The 22,407-nt window shown below is 42.7% G+C and overlaps 1 protein-coding gene and 1 pseudogene across 1 annotated transcript in view; both read left to right on the top strand.

Moving 5' to 3' along the window:
• NHSL2 (NHS like 2) overlaps positions 1–22,407 on the top strand; it is a 314,090-nt gene that overhangs the window by 176,159 nt on the left and 115,524 nt on the right. The window lies entirely within an intron of this gene.
• On the top strand, positions 20,973–21,895 carry LOC101553570 (heterogeneous nuclear ribonucleoprotein A3-like; annotated as a pseudogene).

Below are 22,407 nucleotides of genomic sequence, written 5' to 3'. Positions count from 1 at the left end.
CTGTTTATATGCTTAGGGAAACAGTATCAACCTATCACACCCACCACCAAAGTGACATTATCCCTCTACTATGCTTCACTGGGCTCTTTCAGCCCATTTCCTATCCCTTGGTAATGTCAATTCTGTGCTCAGGATATGTGTTCCTTTTATTATACATTGTGTAATCCCCTGGGTTTGTTTTCTTTTTTTGTTTGTTTGTGTTTTTTGTTCATTTGTTTTATTTTTGAGATATACTTGGCTATGCTCAAGGCTTATTCCTGGCTCTTTGCTCACAGAAGCACTCCTGGTGAGGCTCAAAGATCTGTATGTGGTACCAGGAATTGAACCTGGTTCAGCTGCATACAGGGCAAGCACTTTACCCACTATCTCTGTACTATCCTCCCAGCTCATCTTTTTATTTGTTTATTTATTTGTTTGTTTGTTTGTTTATTTATTCCTAATGAATCACCTGAGGTACACTTACAGACTTACAAACTTTCGTGCTTACTTTTCAGTACCAGCTCATCTTTTATACCACATTTAAAAGTGATCTTCTAGGATTTGTTTAGATATATTCTACCCTCATTTTGTTGAGAGTTCTTTTTTTAATGTTTGGTGAATCTTGGCAAAAGTACTCTTTGCACCTATTGATATGATCCTATGACTCTGATCTTTCTCCTTGTTTCTTTTTGTTTTGTTTTGTTTTGCTTTTTGGGTCACTCCCGGCAATGCACAGGGGTAACTCCTGGCTCTGTACTCAGGAATTACCCCTGGCGGTGCTCAGGAGACCATATAGGATTCTGGGAATCGAACCCAGGTCAGCCACGTGCAAGGCAAACGCCCTCCCCGCTGTGCTATTGCTCCAGTCCCCCTTTCTCCTTGTTGATGTGGTGTATTACATTAATTATTTCAACATATGTTGCATGCCTTTGAATTCCTGTAATAAATCCCTACTGGTCATGATGTAACCTTCTTTAATGTATTGTCAAATTCAATTCACTAGAATTTTGTTGAGGATCTTTGCATCTGTGTTCATCAGGAACTTTGGTTTGTAAGGTTTTTTTGTATGATTTCTCTGTCTTCAGCTCAGAGTAATTGTGGCCTCATAGAAACTCTTTGAAAAAAATCCCACTGGTATTTTTTCCAATTTTTGGAAGAGCCTGAGAAGGATAACTAATAGTTTGCTTTGAATATTTTATAACTCACTAGTAAAACCATCTGGACCTATGCTTTTGTTTCTAGGAAAACTTTTAACTGTTTCAGTTTCGTAGCTTGTAATTTCTCTATTAAGATTTTTTACTTATTTTTTATTCCTTTTCAACACTGTATGATTCTTAAAATTCATCTATTTTTTTCTAGGTTCATAGTTTAGTGATGTATGCTATTAATAGTAATCCCTTATGATCCTTTGTATTTCTGTGATATTTGATGTCACACCTCCCTTTTCATTTCTGATCTTATTTATTAAAATTTACTATCTCTTTTATTTATGCACCTAGCCAAGGGTTTACTAATACTGTTTATTTTTCAAAGAATCCAGCATTTGGTTTTATTGAAATTTTGTGCACTTTCTATTTCTATTTTTATTTTTTATTATTTTATTTCTTCCAGTGGTTTCATTTATTGTTCTCTCTGTAGTTCCTCCTTTAGATGTGAATATAAATTTTTTGGCCTTTTTATGTTTGTTCACAAATGCAAGCTTATATTGCTATGAACTTCCCTCTTAGAACAACTTTTTTTTTTTTGCTTTTTGGGTCACACCTGGCGATGCACAGGGGTTACTCCTGGCTCTGCACTCAGGAATTAGCCCTGGCGGTGCTCAGGGGACCATATGGGATGCTGGGATTCGAACCCGGGTTGGCCGCGTGCAAGGCAAACGCCCTACCCGCTGTGCTATCACTCCAGCCCTTTAGAACAACTTTTGCTGTGTCTTGAAAGCTTGGTTGTTCATTCTTGGTTGTTTTGAAGAATTCTTTAATTTCGTCTTTGATCACTCATTGACCCAATAGTTATTCAATAGTATGTTAGTCTCTACATTTCTAAGTTTTTTTCTAAGTTTTTTTGGTTGACTTATACTTTTATAACATTGTGACCCAAAAAGATTCTTGATAACAATTCCATCTTTGTGACTTTATTGACACTTTTGTGTGTGTCCCAGCATGTAGTCTATCCCGTAGAATGTTAGATGTGAAGTAAAAATTAATATGTATTTGGATTTTTTCATGTCTCTTCCTGCAAATGTCTGTTAAGCACAGATCCTCCAACTCTCATTTAATGCTGTTGCATTCTTCTTAATTTTCTCTCAAGTTGATCTATCCAGTGCTAAAAATACAGTGTTGAAAGTATTACAGTACTACTTGGTTGCACTCTTAAGGCATGTTGATGATTGCTTTGTACATGTTGGTTCTCCTTCATTTAATGCATCCATGTTAATAAGTGGTAAGTCCTCTAAATGTATGGATCCCTTAATCATTATAGGGATCCATACATCACTCTCAGATCTTATAACTCTTAGTTTGAAATCTACTTTGTCTGATAGATAACCGTGTTCAACCCTTTTTTTCAGGCTACCATTTACTTGTATGAGTGTTTTCTGACTTTCTATTTGAGCCTGTGGCACCAAGTTTGAAATGATCTGGGGTGTAACCAAATGTTCAAAATTTAATGCTTCTTTAAAAACATTTTATTGAATCATCATGAGATAGTTATAAGCTTTCACGTTTGGGTTGCAATCACATAATGATCAAACACCCATCCCTCCACCAGTGCACATTCCTCACCACCAATATCCCCGGTATACTCCCCCTTTTTCACCCTCCCTCTGCCTCCATGGCAGACAATATTTCCCATACTCTCTCTCTCTCTACTTTTGGGCATTATGGCTTGCAACACATACACTGAGAGGTCAGACAGTCCTTCAAAAACTAGAAATTTAGCTTCAATATGACCCCGCAATACCACTTCTGGGAATATAACCCGAGGATGCAAAAAAGCACAGTAGAAATGACATCTGTACCTATATGCTCATTATAGCACTGTTCATTAATAGCCAAAATCTGGAAACAACCCAATTGCCCAAGAATGTAATGCCTTTTGTGGTCACACAGACCTGTGCATGTCTGATAAACTTGTGGTGTGAACAAGTTTAAGAGGTGGGACCTCAGTACTGATCATGTCTTCCAGGGATTAATTGGAGGATAGCAGGGCTGGTGCAAGGTGGGGTGGGATGTGGCATTGTTAACTGGCTATGCTTTGGGAGTTCCACAGGTTACTGAGTGTAGTTATAGGGTTTGCTTGCTAGCAGTAAGATAGGAACTGAGAGAACAGTCTTTTTTCCCAAGTTTAAATAAGTGTCCCTCAGCAACCTGTTAGCTCTTGTTTGGGGTGGGAGGAACTCACTTCAGGAACTCACCCTCTGTATATATTACAAAAGGAATTGAATATAGTGTTTCCAAACAGGATTGTGAGAGGTCACCCAAGACGAATCTTAAGGTGACTCTGATCCCTGTTTACACCTCTTATAATTTTTGCCTCCCTTTTCACAGTTTTAGGTATATGATTGTAGGGTCAACATACGGAGTGTTTGGCATGACAGCTCCACCCCACTCCCTAGGGCAAGCATCTACACCTTTGAAATCTCTTCCTTGTTACATCTTGTTAAACCTTCCCTGTGACTCTAAGGTGGGGTCTATTTCTTGGTGAAAGTGTCCCTCGCATTCCTATTCATCTGGAATCTCTGTACCTTGATTGTTTGGGTTTTAGGTGATTTCCTGTGATTAATCCAAGTTTTGGTGTAGATTTTCAATGATAACAGTAGAATGCAAACACAGATTATTTGTACTTGGTCATCCTCAAACTCCCCATAGAATTTCCTTTCCTTTAGAATCAAAATTTAGGCCATCTTCAAATTCCTCCAAGATTTCTTTTCCTTAATATGTGATTTAGTCTAAGCCAAATGGAGGCATATTTTCTAACCTCAGTGGATTGTATTTTTTCCTGTCTTTGTTATCACTGTTGTTAAATATGTAACACACATTTTCAGTTGGGAAAAGAGCCCAAATGACCTTAATAATAGTAGTAGCAGTAGTAGTAGCAGAGTACTAGTCAGCCTTAACAACTGAGATGTCTGTGTGTTAAATAAAAAACACACAGTTCAAAACACACAGTGCTTATAATATGATGCTGTCCTTTAATTTCTTGTGTTTGTACTGACCATCTGTATCAGGATGCCTAAGAACATTTAGAATCGAGTAGATTCATTTGTACCCCCTGGACATTTATGTAGTTTATATACATTAAGTATTGATAAAATATTTTAGATGAGTAGTATATATATACATGAGTGTGTTCAGGAGTGGAGGAATTGAAAAGGTTAGAGAAGAAAAGGTAAACCTCTATAGACTTTGCTTGCCTTGCACACATCTGACCCAGGTTCAATCCCTGGCATCCATATGGTCCCCTGAACCTGCCAGGAGTGATCCCTGAGTACAGAACCAGGAGTAAACCCTAATCACAGCCAGGGGTAGCCCCCAAATACACACACACACACACACATATATACATATATATATATAATTACACTCTGACCTTGCAATTAGACTTTACAAATGCATGTCAAGAAAATAACCATAAGATGCTTTAACAAAGACATGTATGCATCAAACTGTGGAAAAAGAGACATGAAATAATTGATTTACAGTAGTCAACTGGGTAAGTGAATCATAGAAGGTCACTATGCAACTCATGTCAATGAGGATGGAGACTTACCAAGAGTCTACTTACCAAGAGGCCTCTCGAACTACATCACATCTCACCAGCACAATATTTCGGTATCTTGTACCTTCTTTCAGTTTTTTAAAATTTTATTTGTGTGTGTATTGGCTTAACATACCCTTCCCTCCCTCTCTGCCTGTATCTTCCCCCTTTTACCTTTGTGTATTCTCCCTTCCTCCCTCCCTCCTCTCTCCCTCTTACACACACATACACACACTCACTCTAGATTGGCAACTCCAAAAGGATTTAAGACTATGCCTGTTGTATCCTAGGAACCTTGCACTTGCAAGATTCTTGCCTCTAATAGAAATTCAATATGTGTTTGTTGACTGACTGAGTAAATTAATTAATGATCGTAGCAACTTGCTTCCCCTTTACCTCACACTGCTCTCATTCTCCAACTGAATCTTCAGTGCTACCTGGAAATACCATTATTTCTTTCTAGTCTCTACAGCAGCTACTTGACATATTCCCCAGCTCTTAAAGCCCTAAGTACTTACCTCCTTCCTAGCTCTAGGCAATGATTGCCTCTCCTGCCTCCCAGAGAAAATAAACGGGTAAGTAGTTGCTCCCCCTATGCCATTCCCTACCTATCCCAGCCCTAGTCTGTGAACTTCAGAAACCAAAAAGCTATCAGAAACCCAGACTAATATAGGTTGGATAGACTAAAACAGAGACAGAAAGCAGATAGTCCAAACATCTCACCAGCAATCTCTCCTGATCACCATCAAAGCTATTGGAAGAGTAGATTATTTTCTGACACCCATATACTCTGTCCTTATTTGCATTCAAGGGCACAGTTAAATATACTACACTCTATTATCTATCCATAGGAAAGTTCTTGACAGTTTCATCTCTAATCCCCACCGTTATTCCCTCTCTAGTGGCTTGGAAATATAGATGTCATAGAAAAATACATAATGTGACATGTGTTCATGTCTGTGCTTTAAAATTACAAAATAGCATTGATACATAAGTCATATTCTGTTTTACTTTCTTTTAACAAACTTTTTGAAATTTTTTCATACTGCTATGGAATTTATCACTTCAGCACAGACCACACAATTAACTTCCTTGTTCCTCTAAGACTGGACACATTGGTCTCATCAATTACCTATAACCAAAAATAATTCTGTGAAAGCCATTCCTTAACTTGCCTCTCTGAACCTAAAAAAAATGTATCAAAAACAAAAATTCCCAAAGCATGTCTGAAGACCCCCCAAAGAGTTGAGACCTTTTAGGGGCTACATATGGCCAGAACTACTTTGATAATACCAAGGTGTCATTTGTCTTTTTCTTGAAGTTTATGTTTGTACCAAAAGCAAAACTGCTGGCACCTTTATGTGAATTAAGGTAATAACACCAACTTATGCTCATGGATGTGGTATATTTCCCTACCACACACTCTTGGGAAAAAAACTGTCAGTATTACTTAAGAGTGGCTTTGATGCAGTAGTAAAAATAATGAATTTGATTAAATCTTGACCCTGGAATCTCATAAGATCTTTCAAATATTCTGTATAAAAGAATGGGAAAAACTGTGTGGCATGCTGAGGTCTGACGGTTGTCTGGAGGAAAAGCCTTTGTGTGATTGTTTGAGGTATGAACACAACGGTCCCCTTTTCTCCTGGAATTTTATTTTCACTTCGAAGAATGATGGACAATCTATGATTATTCAGACTTGGGTAGCTTGGCAGACATTTTCTTAAGATGAACAATGAGAGCATGCCACTTCAAGGAAAACAACTGATAGCACTTGTCACCAAAGATAAAGCTTGAATTTCGAGTAAAAATCAGAATTTCTGAAAACTTGTTTCTATTACCATGAGCCTGACAGCTTCCCAGTACTTAAAGGATTTGTCTGCCTGCCCCAATTTCTTTTTGGTTTTTGGGCACACTTGGTAATGCTCAGAGACTACTCCTGGTTCTGAGCTCAGGGATCACTTCTGGTGGGTTCAGAAGACCATGGGGTGCTGGGAATCAATCCCAGGTCAGCCCCATGCAAGGAAAAGGCCCACTTGCTGAACTGTATTTCTGGTCTGTCCTTAATTCTTTATGCCCTGTAGGTATTATCAAGTCCCTCTTCCTAGAAAATCTATGTGTTAAGGATGCCAGCTGTACAGCACCTTGCTAAGGCCTGATGCACGAGATCCTGCATTGTTTCTGTCCACTACATTGCAGGAACACCTTAGTTTGTATATTAGGGAATTCATCAATGTTGAGTCAGTATAGCAGGAAAGACTGTCACTGCAAAGTCAGGAAGAGACACAAAAAGTCATGATGCAGAATTTAAGTGTCACTGTTCCCTTCTCTGCCCATTCTTCCTACTCAAGTTGGACCATCTCATCCACTCTTTGGCTCATGGCTACTCCATTTACCACTCCAGTCCTCACCTTCTCCAAGTGCTAGACTGCACAACTCCACTGCCTCCTGGACAGCAGGCCCAGCAGTACCATGCATGTACATTAACCAAGTTGAGCTCTAACTCCCAACACTAAAACTGCTTCTCTTCCAGAGCTCCCTAACTTGGTCCCCCAACCACCCTTCAGGATCCATATTGCCACTCCTGTCTTTATCCAACCACCATTATGACCACAAGAAACTCTTCTCATTTCTGCATACTTCTGTTGCCTCCAATTGCTCTCCCCACCTCTCTCCAATTCTTCAATATTGCACTGTACACTGACCTTTAGAACACCCCCTTTCCTGAAAGCTAATGTGTGACTTCTTCCAAATAAAATCCACATTCTTTCTTCTGACAATTAAGGCATCCATGATCTGGTTCCAATGACCTCATTTTCTGCCTGACTATATAGTACTGTTCTTTTTTTTTTCTGAGCACCAGTGACTTCCAAAACATGTGCTCTTGCTCAAAATGTCCACTTGGCCTAAAATGTCCTCTTTCTCACCCTTGTTTTACTGGCAATTATTGCTTCATTCTTTAAGGACTAGCTCAGTATCACCTTATCTTAATGCCCTTCCCTTCCTCTGGCAGAAGGAATTTAACTCCGGGTGCTGGCAATGAACAGTGGATGATGTGGAATGAAATTGAATTGTGTCCAATGAGGGCTGGAGCCTTTGAGGTGGAAGAATGTAAGCCAGAAAATCTTTGAAGTAACAGAGTTATATTTTAAAAGTTATTTAGAGAAATATGAGGGGACAGGGAGAGATGAGTGTTAAGAGGGAATACTGGGATAATCTTAACAATAGGAATAATCTTAATAATAGAAATCTTAATGGGGAACCATCTTAACAAGAATTAACATTTCTGAGCAACTACTGTATCCCTGTTTTTTCTCCATATACTTCATATGTTTGTTATCATATTTCTCTACCAAGCTCTGACATCCTCACTTCAGTGATGAAGAAATTGCGTCCCAAGAAAGCATATAAGTGGGCTTCTGAGCTTTTCTAAGACTGGTTAAGTTATTGAGTGGCACTTTCTTGCCCTAAGGAACAGCATCAAGAACCACTTGCAATTGTAACTCCTGCTCACACAAGGGGAAAGAAGTGCTTTTGTTACCAGAGTGCAAGACCAAGTGGGAAAGCATGAGAGCAGTCTGAAGTCAAATGCCAGCTTCTGTCTAATGCTAACTGTATGACCTTGAACATGTTCCCTATCCGCTCTTAGCTTCAGTTTCCTAAAGCACAAAATGGAGAGATAATAATAGCTCCTTTGCAGGTTTTAGCGCAGATGAGCTATGAAGAATACAAAAGAATACAGCAGAGTATTAGGTATGTAGAGGGACGCCCTCAGTGGTGATTCACTTTCCTCCCTCCCAGACACCCAGGGAAAAATGTGTAGTACAGAAGAAGTGATGCTAGGGCCAAGGGTCTGTATGATGACTTCTTCACTATCAAGGCTGTGCAACTTGAAGAAAGTCACTTTCCTCTCTGGGCTTTGTTTTATCCTATATATGTAGTACAAGGAAGTTTTGTTTTTATCATCATTGGGTATCTCTATTTTCTCTCATTATCCAGCCACTGAAAAAGGAAAAAGGGAAAACCCCAGCAGGAAAATAGTCCAGTCATATCACCCTGGATTGCTGTATTTTGTGGAAATTAGGCATATCACCCAATAAGAAGTGCTTACAAAAAGAAATAGGCTTTGGACCCTGGTAACCTGGAAGGCAGCTCAGGTTTCCCCACTACCTACACACAATCCAATCCACCACCATTCCCCTGGCTGATGCCCCCACAGACTTGGGTCTCTTCTAAGGCAGGCCTTGAGCTGGCTTAGGTGCCCAGCTGCCTATTGCCATGACAACGATCCAGTGTGCTTTGAATAGTGACAGAAATGCTAGGTTTTGCTAACAACATGCTCTATAAAAGACTTGGTGTCTTTGACAGAGAAACAAGGAGAAATTCTGCCATCTTTCTCATATGGTTAAATTTGGTTGCTGTGAGGGATTAGGCAAGTCATTTGCCCTGCCTTGGCCTTTATCCCTGGACTTTCCTGGAAGGCACCAGTTGGCAGCTTCTTGTTTTTCTTGGTCCAAATGTCCCATCACCACTCTTCTCTCAACCTCTTCCTATCCAGGGGACGAAATAGTTTTTCTCATACCTCGAGCTCAGCATGTCCAGAAAAAATTGGATGACTGGACAGTTTTCATCACGTATATACCCTTGGATGGTTGCTGGATCAAGTAGCCTTTCATACTCTTTTCCTTGCTCAGGTAGCTCTGTGATTTTCAGCATTGAAACTGGAGGATCCTGGGTTGTCCTGAAAGAGATTACCTGGACTCGGGTGGGAGGGATACTGAGACCATTGTTGGTGGAGAATGGGCACTGGTGGAGGGATGAGTTCTTGAGCATTGTATGACAAACACAAGCACGAAAATATATAAATCTGTAACTGTACCCTCACGGTAATTCACTAATAAAGTAAAATAAAATAAAATAATAAAAACTGTGCCAAGGAGTCAGACCATTAAAAAAAGAGATTACCTTGACTCAACCCAACTACCCTCAAGGAAAGAATTGTTTTCCATCTTTCTTTTCTTTTTAATGTGTATATAGTATGTATACTGTGTGCATTCTCTATATGAGAAAATGAATGTTCACTGCACCTATTGTGGTTATCATTCCCTAACACAAATCAAACCATAAAATCATACACTGTGAACTTGAAAATAAAGATTCTCTGGAGCAGTAAACAGAATTATTAATAGGATGGGAAGGAAGCCAGGCACACCTGGACGAATCCTATTTTTACTCCATACAAGCTGTTAATGCTGTTAATATTGGACAAGGTATTTCATGTCCATTGACCTTAGTTTCCTCATATGTTCAATAGAGATGATAACACTAGACTTACAAGTGGTGATATGAGATAATATATACCTTATGACTGCCTGTTTCTTACTGTTTCCATTTTTTTAATCCTGGTCCATCATCTGTTGGCTACATTAGTACAATAGCCTTCTTCACCATGTCTTCTTTTTTCTTCTTTTTTTTTAGCTCATGATTCACTATTTCTTCTTAAGTTCTTTCCAGTCCCCTATAACATAGCAGATATGGTAATCTTTAGCAAAAATCCTATGTTTATTGCTGCACTATTAAAAATAGCCAAGACTTAGAAATGCCCCAAGTGTCCAAGAACAGATGACTGGATAAAGAGATTGTGGTATTCCATACACAATGGAATACTATTCAGCTTAAAGAAAAAGGAAACCATATAACTCACACTATCACAATGGAACTGGAGGGTATCATGCTGAGTGGTCACTCAGAAGGAGAGAGACAGATATAGAATCATCTTTTTTATATATAAGATTAAAGAAGCATAGTAAGAGTGCAACACATGGCCCCAGGAAACAGACCCAGATATTTGGTCTATAGAACTGATCTTACCATGGTTTGGGGAATGGGTGGTGGAGGAGAAGGACAGAGATCATGATGAAGAGAAGCTGGCACTTTGGTAAAGGGTGTTGGAATATTGTATGCCTGAAGCCCTGTCATTAGCAGTATTGTAAATTATGGTGTCTCAATAAAAGGTGAAGAATAAATAAGAATTTTTACGTCAGACCCTTTTACTCCCTTGCTTAAAACTCTTTAATAGTTTCCCATTGCACTCAAAGTAAAATAAAAGTCATCATTCTCCCACTCAAATCTTCTGCCCTAAACACAGTGGCTTCTTTTTCCAACTCTCAGCAGTATCCTTCTCACCTTATGGACTTGGAACTTTCTGATGCCACTGATATGTCCTTATTATCCTCTGTTATTAATTCAGAGAGACTTTCTCCAACCCTGTATCTCAATGAGCTCCCCGCACTCATCCCTCTCTTGTAGTCAGTTCACCATGTTTATTTCTTTCATAGCCCTTCCACCAGATAGCCCTAACTTGATTGTTTATGTGTTTTGTTTTCTGTCTCCTCTTACTAAACTATAAACTCCTTGTGTCTTCACTGTTTGTATATATTTCCCCAGTGTTGAGCAGTATCCGAATATAATAATTTCAGTAAAAACTGTTGAATGAAGGAAAGACTAAGGCATATTGGGAGTGAAACCTGAAAGAAAGTAAGACCAGAATGATAGCATGTGTGTATACTCTTAATTTGGCCTTATTCTACCATCTGGCTCTAAGATGGATGTTTTTATAGACCATCCAAAGTGGTTATGTATTTAAATGAGGTTCCAGAAAAAAATTCCAGAATGCATATTAATATTTATTTTATCACATCTTAATTTATATCTTTCTCTATGTTCAATGATTTATAAAAATATATTAGTACAGTATTCTAATGGTATTCTATATGTATAATTTATACATAAATATACTGATGTAATGATAAGGATATAGACTAAAAAAACCTTGAAGGTCATGACTGGCAGGAAGAAAGATGATAAGTGGTTGTCAGCCTAAGGACCATAGATAGGGATAGGTTAGGTTGGTTCAAAATAGAGGTTCCCTAGATTGAAGGTTTAGTGCCTTGGGGGCCAGGGTGGCAGGTAAGCAGTTTGCACACTCCAGTTCTCTAGCACCTTGAAATTCTTTGCCCAGCTATCGCAGAAATTCCCCTGCTTTGGAGGTATGCAAATTTTTAACCCTGACTAGAGTTTCCTTTGCAAGTGTCTTGTTCCTAGTTTAGTCACTGTGGCAAGTATAACAGGAAAACTGAGGTGTGGGAAGTTCTTGAAGATTACAATGGGGGTTGTAGAGCTGAGAGATAGTACAAGGAGAGATGCTTGCTTGGCATAGAGCCAATCCTCTTTCAATCTCCAACAGCACATATGGTTCATCACCAGGAGTGACTCTAAGTACCACTAGGTGTGCCCAATCCTACCCATCCTAAAACATTCAGAGGAGGAAATGAGCCTTACAGACAGGGGGTGATTAGGCTTTTGTATAATCATGGTGTGGTTTGAACTGAAACTTGAAAGGCTGTATATTTGAGGGCAATAGGGAGAGACAGTGAGGAAGGGAAGAGAAACACTTTTTAGCCAGCACCTCCTATATGCCTGATGTCCCTCAGCAAATGGAAGTCTTGAAATAACGTGCAACTTAGAAGTTTTCATCCCATTTTAAACGGTTGAGGAAAATCAAGGCTCGGAGCAAATAGCTAACTTCATAATGTCACACAAGTAGAAATGGCTGAGTCAGGATTTGAATCCCGATTTCTCTGTCTACAAAGCTTCCCTAGGCTACTTTACCACAAGGGGTTAAATCACCGGGGCAAATTAAAGAAAGCAACAGGTTTCCCGAATTTAATGGGGAGTGTTAATTTCACGGAACAAAGACAAAGAAGGTAAAGAGGTCAGTAAGGGCATCTATGGGTATAGACTTGAAAGCATGTACTTCACAGTGAGATAACCATCACTGGAAAATTCCAAGCAGTGGACTGCTATGATTTGGTTTATGTTTGCAGGTGCTCACTCTGGCTTCACTCTGAAGAATAAATGCTAGAACACAGAGGGTGGAAGCAGTAAGTTCAGTAACCAAGATGCCTACTGATATGGCCCAAGACAGGGAGAATGGTGGCTGGAACCAGGGTGAGGGAAGTGGCAGTAATGATAAGAAGTGCTTAGCTATGAGACCGTTGGAAGGAACAACTTTCAGAACTGACTAAATTGCTAGCAAAGGAATAGGAACGTGTGAAGTGTGTCTGAACATTCTCCATTCATTGTATATGATAGAGAGGGACATGGTGAAGGAAAAGTATAGAATTTGGAGAGAAACAGGAGTTGACATCCTGGCTGTCCTTTGTACTCATTTAGTTGAGAAGGAATATGTGGCCCCTCGTGGCAAACGTTCAGGGAGGCCCAATGAGAAGAGCAACTAAAGCATCTACCTAACTGTAGTCACAGAGTGACTCAGTGACTGAGTGAGGGAAACCCCAATGGTGTATGAAGAAGAATTAGGGTGTGGAGTTAGAGGTGAGAACTTGGAACATGAGGTGTTGACACCCTTGAGGAGCTTCAATAAGAGAAGGAGAGGGATGGGGAGGTAGAGGGCTCAGGGAGAAAATAGAAGTTCTGTGTCTGCTGCTCTCTTCTGCAGGTTTTTGTCTTGTGGGAATAACTGAGCATATATTTAGGCCAAGTTCCCTCTGATGTCCATGTAGCTATCTGTAAAGTGGACTGAACTAATATCCTTGACCTGTCTTCCCCGGGGCTCCTTGGAGGGGATGGGCTCCAGCTTCCCTCCCCACCCCGAGCAGAGCTCCCAGCGGCCAAAGACCACCGGAACCTAGCTACAGCCATGCTGGAGGCCCCTCTCCACACGTTCGGACAGGCCTCACGCATGAAGGTACCGGCAGAAAAACCCAGGTGTGTGTAATCCCATCAACGGCCAACACTCAGAGAGAGACTTAAGTTTCCTGCCCACATGGGACAGCCTTGCAAGCTTCCCCTGGTGTACTCATATGCAAAATCCAGTAACAAGCTGGATCTCATTCCCCTGACCCTGAAGAGCCCCCAGTGCAACATCGTTAGGAGGGCTGAGTCGAGATAGACTTCTAAGATCTCAGGGAAAGGACGAAATGAGATGTTACTGAGCCCACCGGAGAAATCGGTGATTAACAGGATATCATGATCGTGATCATGATCCTTGACCTGACAGAACTGTCATATCAAGCTGACAGAACTGTTGTGAGAAGATCTGCAATGATTGTTTCAAATTGCTTGAAAGAGGGTTTCTGTTGTCCCACTCTTAAAACTTCTTACGCATTTTTTGAGTCCATATTTACAACCTTCAACCTAGGAAGTCACATATATAGGACAAGTAGATCAGAAGGCAGGGTCCAAATGTTCCCAAACTTCACTTTCAAAGTTTTTGCCTTGTTTTTGTTGTGTGTTTTACCATATTCATCAATCTATATTCTAAAGATGTATAACTCTTGGCCCTTCACACTTCCTCTAAACTCTCTTTCCCACGCCCTCTTTTCTGGCCTCAAGTAGGTCCCTTTGGAGACTTCCTGCCACATTCTACAGTGAACTGCAAATCCCAGACAAAGATTACACCCTTCTGTGACTTCTTTATCTCATTGGCTAGAGGAACTTCAAAACCAGTGTCTGCACCCTGCTGTAGCCTTGTTAGGCAGAGAGGCAAACCTTAATAGGTATTATGTAGTTATTGAAGAAAACAGAATAGACACTTTAAAATTTTCATTATTGTAGTAATATTGGTTTAAAACATTCTATAGGATTCATGAATATAGTATTGTAATTCATTATCTGCGTACTGCATTGTAATCAACACCAAATGTTTAGTTTCCATAAACCTCTCTATCCCTTTTACTCAATTTATGCATCACTTTCTGTTTTTCCCTCTGGTAATCACCACTTAGTTATAATCTAAGAGTTTTGGGCTTCCACATATAAGTGAAATTATGGAGCATTTGTCTTTGTTGCCCTGATTTATTTCACTTGGCATAATGCCTGCTATGCCCATCCATATTGTAACAAATGGCAAAATTTCATTATTTTTAACAGCTGGATAATATTCCATTACAGCATTTAAAAGTTTACATTTTTAGTTGAAGAACTGTAATCTGCAAAGTTATTGATAGTTGAGTTTTAGGCATTTAATATTTCAACACTAATCCCACCAGCAGTGTCAACTCCCTTCCACCAGTGTTTTCATATTCCCTCCTCAATCCAACACCCATCCCATCCCTGCCTGTCATCTTGACAGGCACATTACAAAGTTCCAGTGATCTCATTTTAGATTTTATGTTTTTGGTATTGTTTAGTCTGCATTTATAGCATTATTTTAAATGGCCAAGATAAAGAACCAACCTGAAGTGACCCTTGACAGCCAGGAGAGACACCTAGCAGAAGTGCTATCCCACTATTTGACTGTATGTGCTTCCCCTCCCTGTGTCCAGCCTATACATCTTTATCCAGTATGACCCAATACAAGTATCACCTCATCTGGGAATGCATTGCCAAACCTCCCAGGCTGAAGCTTTCTCTAGTGCTCCCACAACATGTGACTGTATAACATTTATCCTCTTGGTCTATCACACTATCCTTTTATAACCTGTGAATATGTCAGTCACCCCTCCTAGATAGTGATTTACATCTCTGGTCCCAAACACCTAACATATAAAGCTTGCCTGACCCGAGAAGTTTGTTGGGAACTGCTGAAAGAACGAATAAAGGACTAGGTGGATGGATGGGTGGATGGGTCCACTTTAGAACTGTTGCCCCAAAGTCAGAAAGCTCTGCTTTATGGGTTACACCGTATCGCAACTTTGTCATCCTATGGTTCTAGACAGACCTTTAGCTACAGTGTCCCATGACTGTGAGCATGACAGACAGACAAGCCCCTTGTCTCTGTGAGCATGATTACATCAGCATCGGGCACTACTACAATTAGTCTAAGTAAGTGAAGTTACTCAAAGCTGTCTAGCTCTAGCAGAATTAATTCCAAGAGGTCATTCCTTGCTTCCATGAAAGTGGGACTGGAATGAAATGCTGAGCCAGCACAACCTGCTTGTACACTCACAGTGAACAGCTGTGTGTGTGTGTGTGTGTCTGGGAGAGAGAGAATTTGGGAGCATGCGTGCATGATCAGGGGAGGGAGAGGAGAGGCTTTCAGTGGTACTCATGCTCATGGAAGGAGCCTTCTCATTGGCTGCTGTGGGTCCCAGTTCCAGTCCGTGAATCTCTGGGCTGCCAGCTCTTCCCTCCCTGGGAAGGCAAGACAGGTGAGGGAGGGGGGACAGAAGGAGGCTTCAGGTGTTCCTGACAAGGAGGCAGGTACTCCTGCTGGCTGCAATGAGAATGCGAGAGCATCTGACTGTGTTCGCTGGGAATCTGCAGTCTGGCAGCCTTGTGCTCTGTCCAGATTTCCCTAGTCGATGTCAGGACTGGAGCCTAGAGCTCCGTTGGCAGCTGTCACTTTCAGAACTGGATCCTTCCCCCAGAGGAGCGGGGAGCTGTGTCCCTGAGAATTCCTGGGTAGCACATTCCTTCACTGTTCCCGTCACACTCCCGATTAGGCTCTGTTATTGGCCCCTCGCTCTTGCCAGCTTCAGCAGACTGAGCAAGCTTAGCGGCAGCAGAAATGACAGCACCGAGAACAGAGGCAGCCGGGGACAGTGAGGACTGAGGAGTCAGATTCCGGAGGGCCCCCATCTGCAGAGGCAGATGAGGTGGGAGGGGGCACTAGGGTTCATGAAGATTGTCCCGGAACCTGGGCTCCTGCACCTGAGTGGAGCACTAAGTCAAAGGGAGGGAGGAGAGTGGGGAAGAGAGAGGAGAGACGGGAGGGAGAGAGAGCAAGGGAGGGAGGGAGAGAGAGAGAGGGAGAGAGAGAGAGGCTGAGAGAAGCTACTAGCGGGCTCTCATCCAAGTGAGCTGGTCAGGTCTGGACAGTCGTGTGCCAGGGCATGAGTAGGATGGCCATGTGTGCGAGGAGCAGCACTGAGGTGATGTAAGCACCTGGGAGGAGCACAGGCAGAGGAGGAGGAGTACAGAGGAGGAGGAGGAGGCAAAGGAGGAGGAGGAGGAGGCAGCGGCAGCAGCAGCAGCCAGGGCGGCTGCCAGTCCAGAACAGAATGATGGGCAACTCTCACCACAAGCAACCGAGGAGTAAGAGCCAAAGCAGGATGCATTCAGCAACAGGTACTCTCTACCCTTCCCTCCTTTCGCTGGGGCTCCTCCAGCCAGGACCTCCCCTGCTGGAGATGAGGAGCCCCTGACCCTTGGGGTGACTTGCAGGGGGCTGGCAGGGGGTGGGGGAGAGAGCCCCAGGGATATGTGGGTGAACTCCTAGCTCCTCTGCTCTCTCGCCAGCTTGAATTGCATAAGTCAGAGCTCCCTGAGCCGGCAGGGGCAAGCTCTTCCCTAGCAACCCCATGCAGCTCTCGGAGGGGGCCGGAGAGTCAGGGAAGTGTGCCCCATGCCATGGACTGAAGTTTATTGCTAAGACTGTGCTTTTTTTGTCTGCATAAAGCAGGCAGAGACCTGGAACCCTGCATGGCTTAGCTTTAGGGAGCCGCCTTTGTTATTCAAACCTTCATCTCCCCCCACCCCCCAGCACTCCCTCACGCCCCACACTACACCTACACCTCTCCTGGCTCTACCTCATCTGCTGCATGCAAGGAGCGATCCAGACAAATGTGTTTCTTGCTGTGTAATGCTCTGCCCTCCACCTCCCTGCCCCAGTCCCTGCAGGGAGCGCTTCTCACTGCCTGGGCAAGAGCAGAGGAGCGTGCCAGCCTGGAGCTTGTGAATTTCCTACCCTAGGTGCCCTGCTTTTCCCGTGGGTCCTCCCCAGACGGACTCCAAGGTTCTGGGATAGTGCCCCCCCACCGTACCCAGCCACCCTTCTGAAAGCTGACGGCAATAAAATCTTGGGTGGCAGAATTTGGAGACAACTTTTTCTAGCTCCCCTTCCTAGCCAGAGCAAGAGCAGTGTGGAAGTGCCACCCCTGCACTACCAACTTTTTTCTCCCCTACCCTTTGGCCACTGCGGAAGCCCCTTTCACTGATGCAACGGATCCAGCCAAATGCCCAAGGTGCAGAGATTGATACTTCCTTTGTCCTCCCTTGTCATGTCCTCAGTGCCCCCTCTTCTCTCTTTCCCATATCCCTCTTCCAGAGGAGTTCGTTATTTCTCTGAAGCCTTTGGGGGACCCTCCTTTATCTCTCAGGCCAGTGGGAAGGAAGGGAAAGTTTGTACCCTAACTCCAGTTTACCAAAGCTGCAGAGCTAGTACAGCCTTGTACAGAGCTAGTTGGCCTTGCATGTGGCCAACCTGGTTTTGACACTGGCACCCCGTATGGTCTCCTGATCACTTCCGTGAGTAATTTCTGAGTCAGAGCCAGGAGTTACCCTTATACGTCACCAAGTGGGGCCCCCAAACAAACAAAAAGCAGCTAACTTCAGTTCACCTAAGTAAGTCCAAATTAAATTGCCATCTTATTATAAAAAGCATGTCTTGCTCCAGGAACACACATGAATATGTAGTTGACAGCATTGTGCAGAGCAGGCCAGATCTCTGGGGATCTCATAGGTTGTATGGAGAGAGTTAAATTACTGAATTTGGGTTCCTGTGTACACTGAGTTAATGATCAGGGTTCTGGGTATTGAAGTTTCTTTGGAATGTTCTAAAGGCACCACTAGGTAAAAAGTCCAACCATCACCTCATAGCATCCTGCTTCTCTGTCACAGAGCTGGAGACTGACTCAGGACCCAATGGTTTTAAATAGAGAAAAAAAGGAAAGTTTTAGAACTTTGCTTCTAAGTGCTGTGTTACAGCTTAGAACATTTCTTACAAATTGCTTTGCATCATCAATGCAGCTCCAATGCAGGGTCATCGAGAAGTCCGTTGGCTACTGGACCAGCTTCTGGTAGCATGAGGAAGTCACTTTATGACCATTACCCCCTCTGTCTCCTGCTTCCCCTTCTAACCCATTCCTCCTCCTGGCATTGCCTTGTGTTAGTAGTCTCCGAAACTGGGGCTGAACACTCTTTTTCACTGAGGTAACAAGAGAGAGGAGTCTGCATATGTGGGATTTAAAGATACACAACAAGGTAGCAACAAAGGGCTGAAGGGAACATAGGAGAACTGATACGCACATCTGAGTTGGGTGGGGGGAGTTTATAGGGAAGGGTGTTGGGGTCCTTGGGAGGCGTGGTGTTGGAATTATGTGCACAGAAAACTATCATTAACAATATTAGAAATCACAGAACCTCAATCCATAGAAAAGCTTTTTAAAATAATGAAAAAAGAAGGACAGCCTAAAGAGATCATACACTGGGTAAAACATTTGTCTTTCAAGTAACCAACCTGAATTTATTTCCTGGCACTGCATATGAGCCCTGCCAGGAGTGATCCCTAAGTGTAGAGTCAGAAGTAGAAACTGAGCCCAGCTAAATGTGACCCAAATCCACCTCTTCTCCCAATGAGAGACTGGTTAACCTACCAACCCTAAGTTTCTCAGGCCAGTTAGGAAGAGGAAACATTAGGTGGAAAGATGGCTCAAGGGTTAAAGTATATGCCTGGCATACACAAGACCCTGATTTCAATCGCCATTACTGCATGGTTCTCCAAACAGCACCAGGTACAGTACTGGCGACTTGCAAAGCAGGGGAGACCCCCTAATTTGGGGGGGCACACCTGGTAATGCTCTGGGGGGGTTACTCCTGGATCTGCACTAATGGATCAGTCCTGGGGGCTCTGGAGACTATATGGGGTGCCGGGGATCAAACTCCTGTTAGCCATGTGCAAGGCAAGTACATTACCTGCTGTACTATTTCTCTTGCCCTGATGTCCCCTGATTTTTTAAGACAAAGAGATAAGAGCATAAAACTACAAGTACTAAGCTTGTAACTAGCAGTCTAAGGGAGATCCTGAGGTTGGTCCTGAGGTCACCAGGCAAGGCTTCACCAAGGAAGAAGGCACTGTCCATCTTTTCACACAAAAATCTCTTCCTGTGAGTTAAGCCATGGGCTCCTACCTCTTCCTACAACCTCCTTCCTGGCAGACAAGACCACACCTGGATATCATATCCTTTGTCTTCAAGTGTTTGTTTGCATACAGTCAGTGACTTAATCCCCACTGGAGTGGCCCAGGAGGGGCCGAGTACCCATCTCCACACATCTTCTGCCACCTCCGCCCCTCGCCCAGAAGCTCCCAAGGCTCTCTTCTTATTTTGGTGACATTACCACCTCTTGCAGATGCTCAGACTAGAAATCCAGGCATCTTCCTTCACTCCCCACTCCCTCTCACCTCACACCAGGAATTTTCACTCATACATTCAAGAAGTATCTATTGGGATGCATCCACTAAAGCACTGCAGCCTCTCTTCTCATCTTTTGTCAGTTTCTGGGTCCAGAGCTTTTTTTTTTTACTTTTGCCTGCTCCAGAGCTGAGCTCCTTACCTCCACCTTTGACCTTTCCCTGGACATTCTGAGCACAGCCAGCAGAGCGATATGCTGCTGACCTCCCATGCCGTCAACCATAGCCTTGCTGATTAGGGGAGACACATTCAGGACTGCTCCCTTCTTGTTCCAGGTGGCCCAAGGGATCATTTGGCGGTGATACAGAGAAAACACTTTAATAAAGATACTGGCATTTTAGGAGCCAGAGCGATAGTACAGCAGGTAAGAAGTTTGCCCTGCACGTGGCCAACCTAGATTCAGTCCCAAGCATCCCAGATGTTCCCCCAAGTCCACCATGAGTGATCCCCGAGCACAGAGCCAGGAGTAATTCCTGAGCAACACCAGGGGTGGCCCAAAGACAACAAAAATATTGGCAAAAAAAATTTTTTTTAATTTAATTTTTTAATGTATTTTGTTTTTATTTAGCTTGTTTCAGTTTGGGGGCCACAACCGGTGATGTTCTGGGTTGTGCTAGGGGAACCATATGTGCTCTGGGGGGTTAAAATAGAGCCAGCCACAGGCAAAACAAGTACCTTAACCCTTGCACCAAGAGAAAACATTTTTTTAACTTTCAGCGCTTGTCTCTATTTTAGCATACATTAGAAAAAAATTGAACTAGTAAATTCAGCTTAAAGTTTCTCATGTATTTTTAATTAAGACAAATTTAAGTGCTATAGGGTAAGTCTTAGTTTTAAAATTAAGTAAATAATAGTACAAATTGTGCATGAAAATGCAAAAGGTTGGGCACCTAAGACACCAAAAGCCTAAGGTTTGGGAAACACCCATTTCTAGTGTAAAAATGCACTTTAGATATGAGTGGGTGTTATAGCCACCTATCCAAAACACAGGCACAATGAAACACAAAACATGACATCTAGATATTGAACTCGAGTTGGAAGAGGCGAGTCCGGTCTCAAAATGGAGGTAAAACCGACGCCCGGTCGCCCCCAGCCTGACTCCGGCCGTCGCCGCCACCGCTGGCGGGAGGAGGGCCATGATCCAAAGGAACCAGAGCAGTTGAGAAAACTGTTTATTGGAGGTTTGAGCTTTGAAACTACAGATGATGGTTTAAGAGAACATTTTGAGAAATGGGGCACACTTACAGATTGTCTGGTGATGAGAGACCCCCAAACAGAACGTTCTAGAGGCTTTGGTTTTGTGACTTACTCATGTGTTGAAGAGGTGGATGCAGCTATGTGTGCTCGACCACAAAAGGCTGACGGGCATGTAGTGGAACCAAAGAGAGCTGTTTCTAGAGAGGATTCTGTGAAGCCTGGTGCCCGTCTCACAGTGAAGAAAATTTTTGTTGGTGGTATTAAAGAAGATACAGAGGAATATAATTTGAGAGACTACTTTGAAAAGTATGGCAAAATTGAAACCATAGAAGTTATGGAAGACAGGCAGAGTGGGAAAAAAAAGAGGATTTGCTTTTGTAACTTTTGATGATCATGATACAGTTGATAAAATTGTTGTTCAGAAATACCACACTATTAATGGGCATTAATGTGAAGTGAAAAAGGCCCTTCCTAAACAAGAAATGCAGTCTGCTGGATCGCAAAGAGGTCGTGGAGGTGGATCTGGCAACTTTATGGGTCGTGGAGGCAATTTTGGAGGTGGTGGAGGAAACTTTGGCCGTGGTGGAAACTTTGGTGGAAGAGGAGGCTATGGTGGTGGCGGTGGTGGCAGCAGAGGTAGCTATGGAGGAGGTGATGGTGGATATAGTGGATTTGGAGGGGATGGTGGCAACTATGGCTGAGGTCCTGGCTATAGTAGTAGAGGAGGCTATGGTGGTGGAGGACCAGGATATGGAAACCAAGGTGGTAGATATGGTGGAGGTGGTGGAGGATATGATGGTTACAATTAAGGAGGAAATTTTGGCGGTGGTAACCATGGTGATGGTGGGAACTATAATGATTTTGGAAATTACAGTGGACAACAGCAATCAAATTACAGACCCATGAAAGGGGGCAGTTTTGGTGGAAGAAGCTCGGGCAGTCCCTATGGTGGTGGTTATGGATCTGGTGATAGAAGTGGTGGCTATGGTAGCAGAAGGTTCTAAACACTCAGCAGAAAAGGGCTACAGTTCTTAGCAGGAGAGAGAGCGAGGAGTTGTCAGGAAAGCTGCAGGTTACTTTGAGACAGTCGTCCCAAATCCATTAGAGGAACTCTAAAAATCTGCCACAGAAGGACCGATGATCCATAGTCAGAAAAGTCACTGCAGCTTAAACAGGAAACCCTTCATGTTCAGGACTGTCATAGCCACAGTTTGCAAAAGTGCAGCTGTTGATTAGTGCAATGTAGTGTCAATTAGATGTACAT

Source organism: Sorex araneus, chromosome X, assembly GCF_027595985.1.
Source record: "Sorex araneus isolate mSorAra2 chromosome X, mSorAra2.pri, whole genome shotgun sequence".
In the NCBI taxonomy this organism is placed as follows: Eukaryota; Metazoa; Chordata; class Mammalia; order Eulipotyphla; family Soricidae; genus Sorex; species Sorex araneus.
This window is presented reverse-complemented; position numbering and strand designations above follow the sequence as displayed.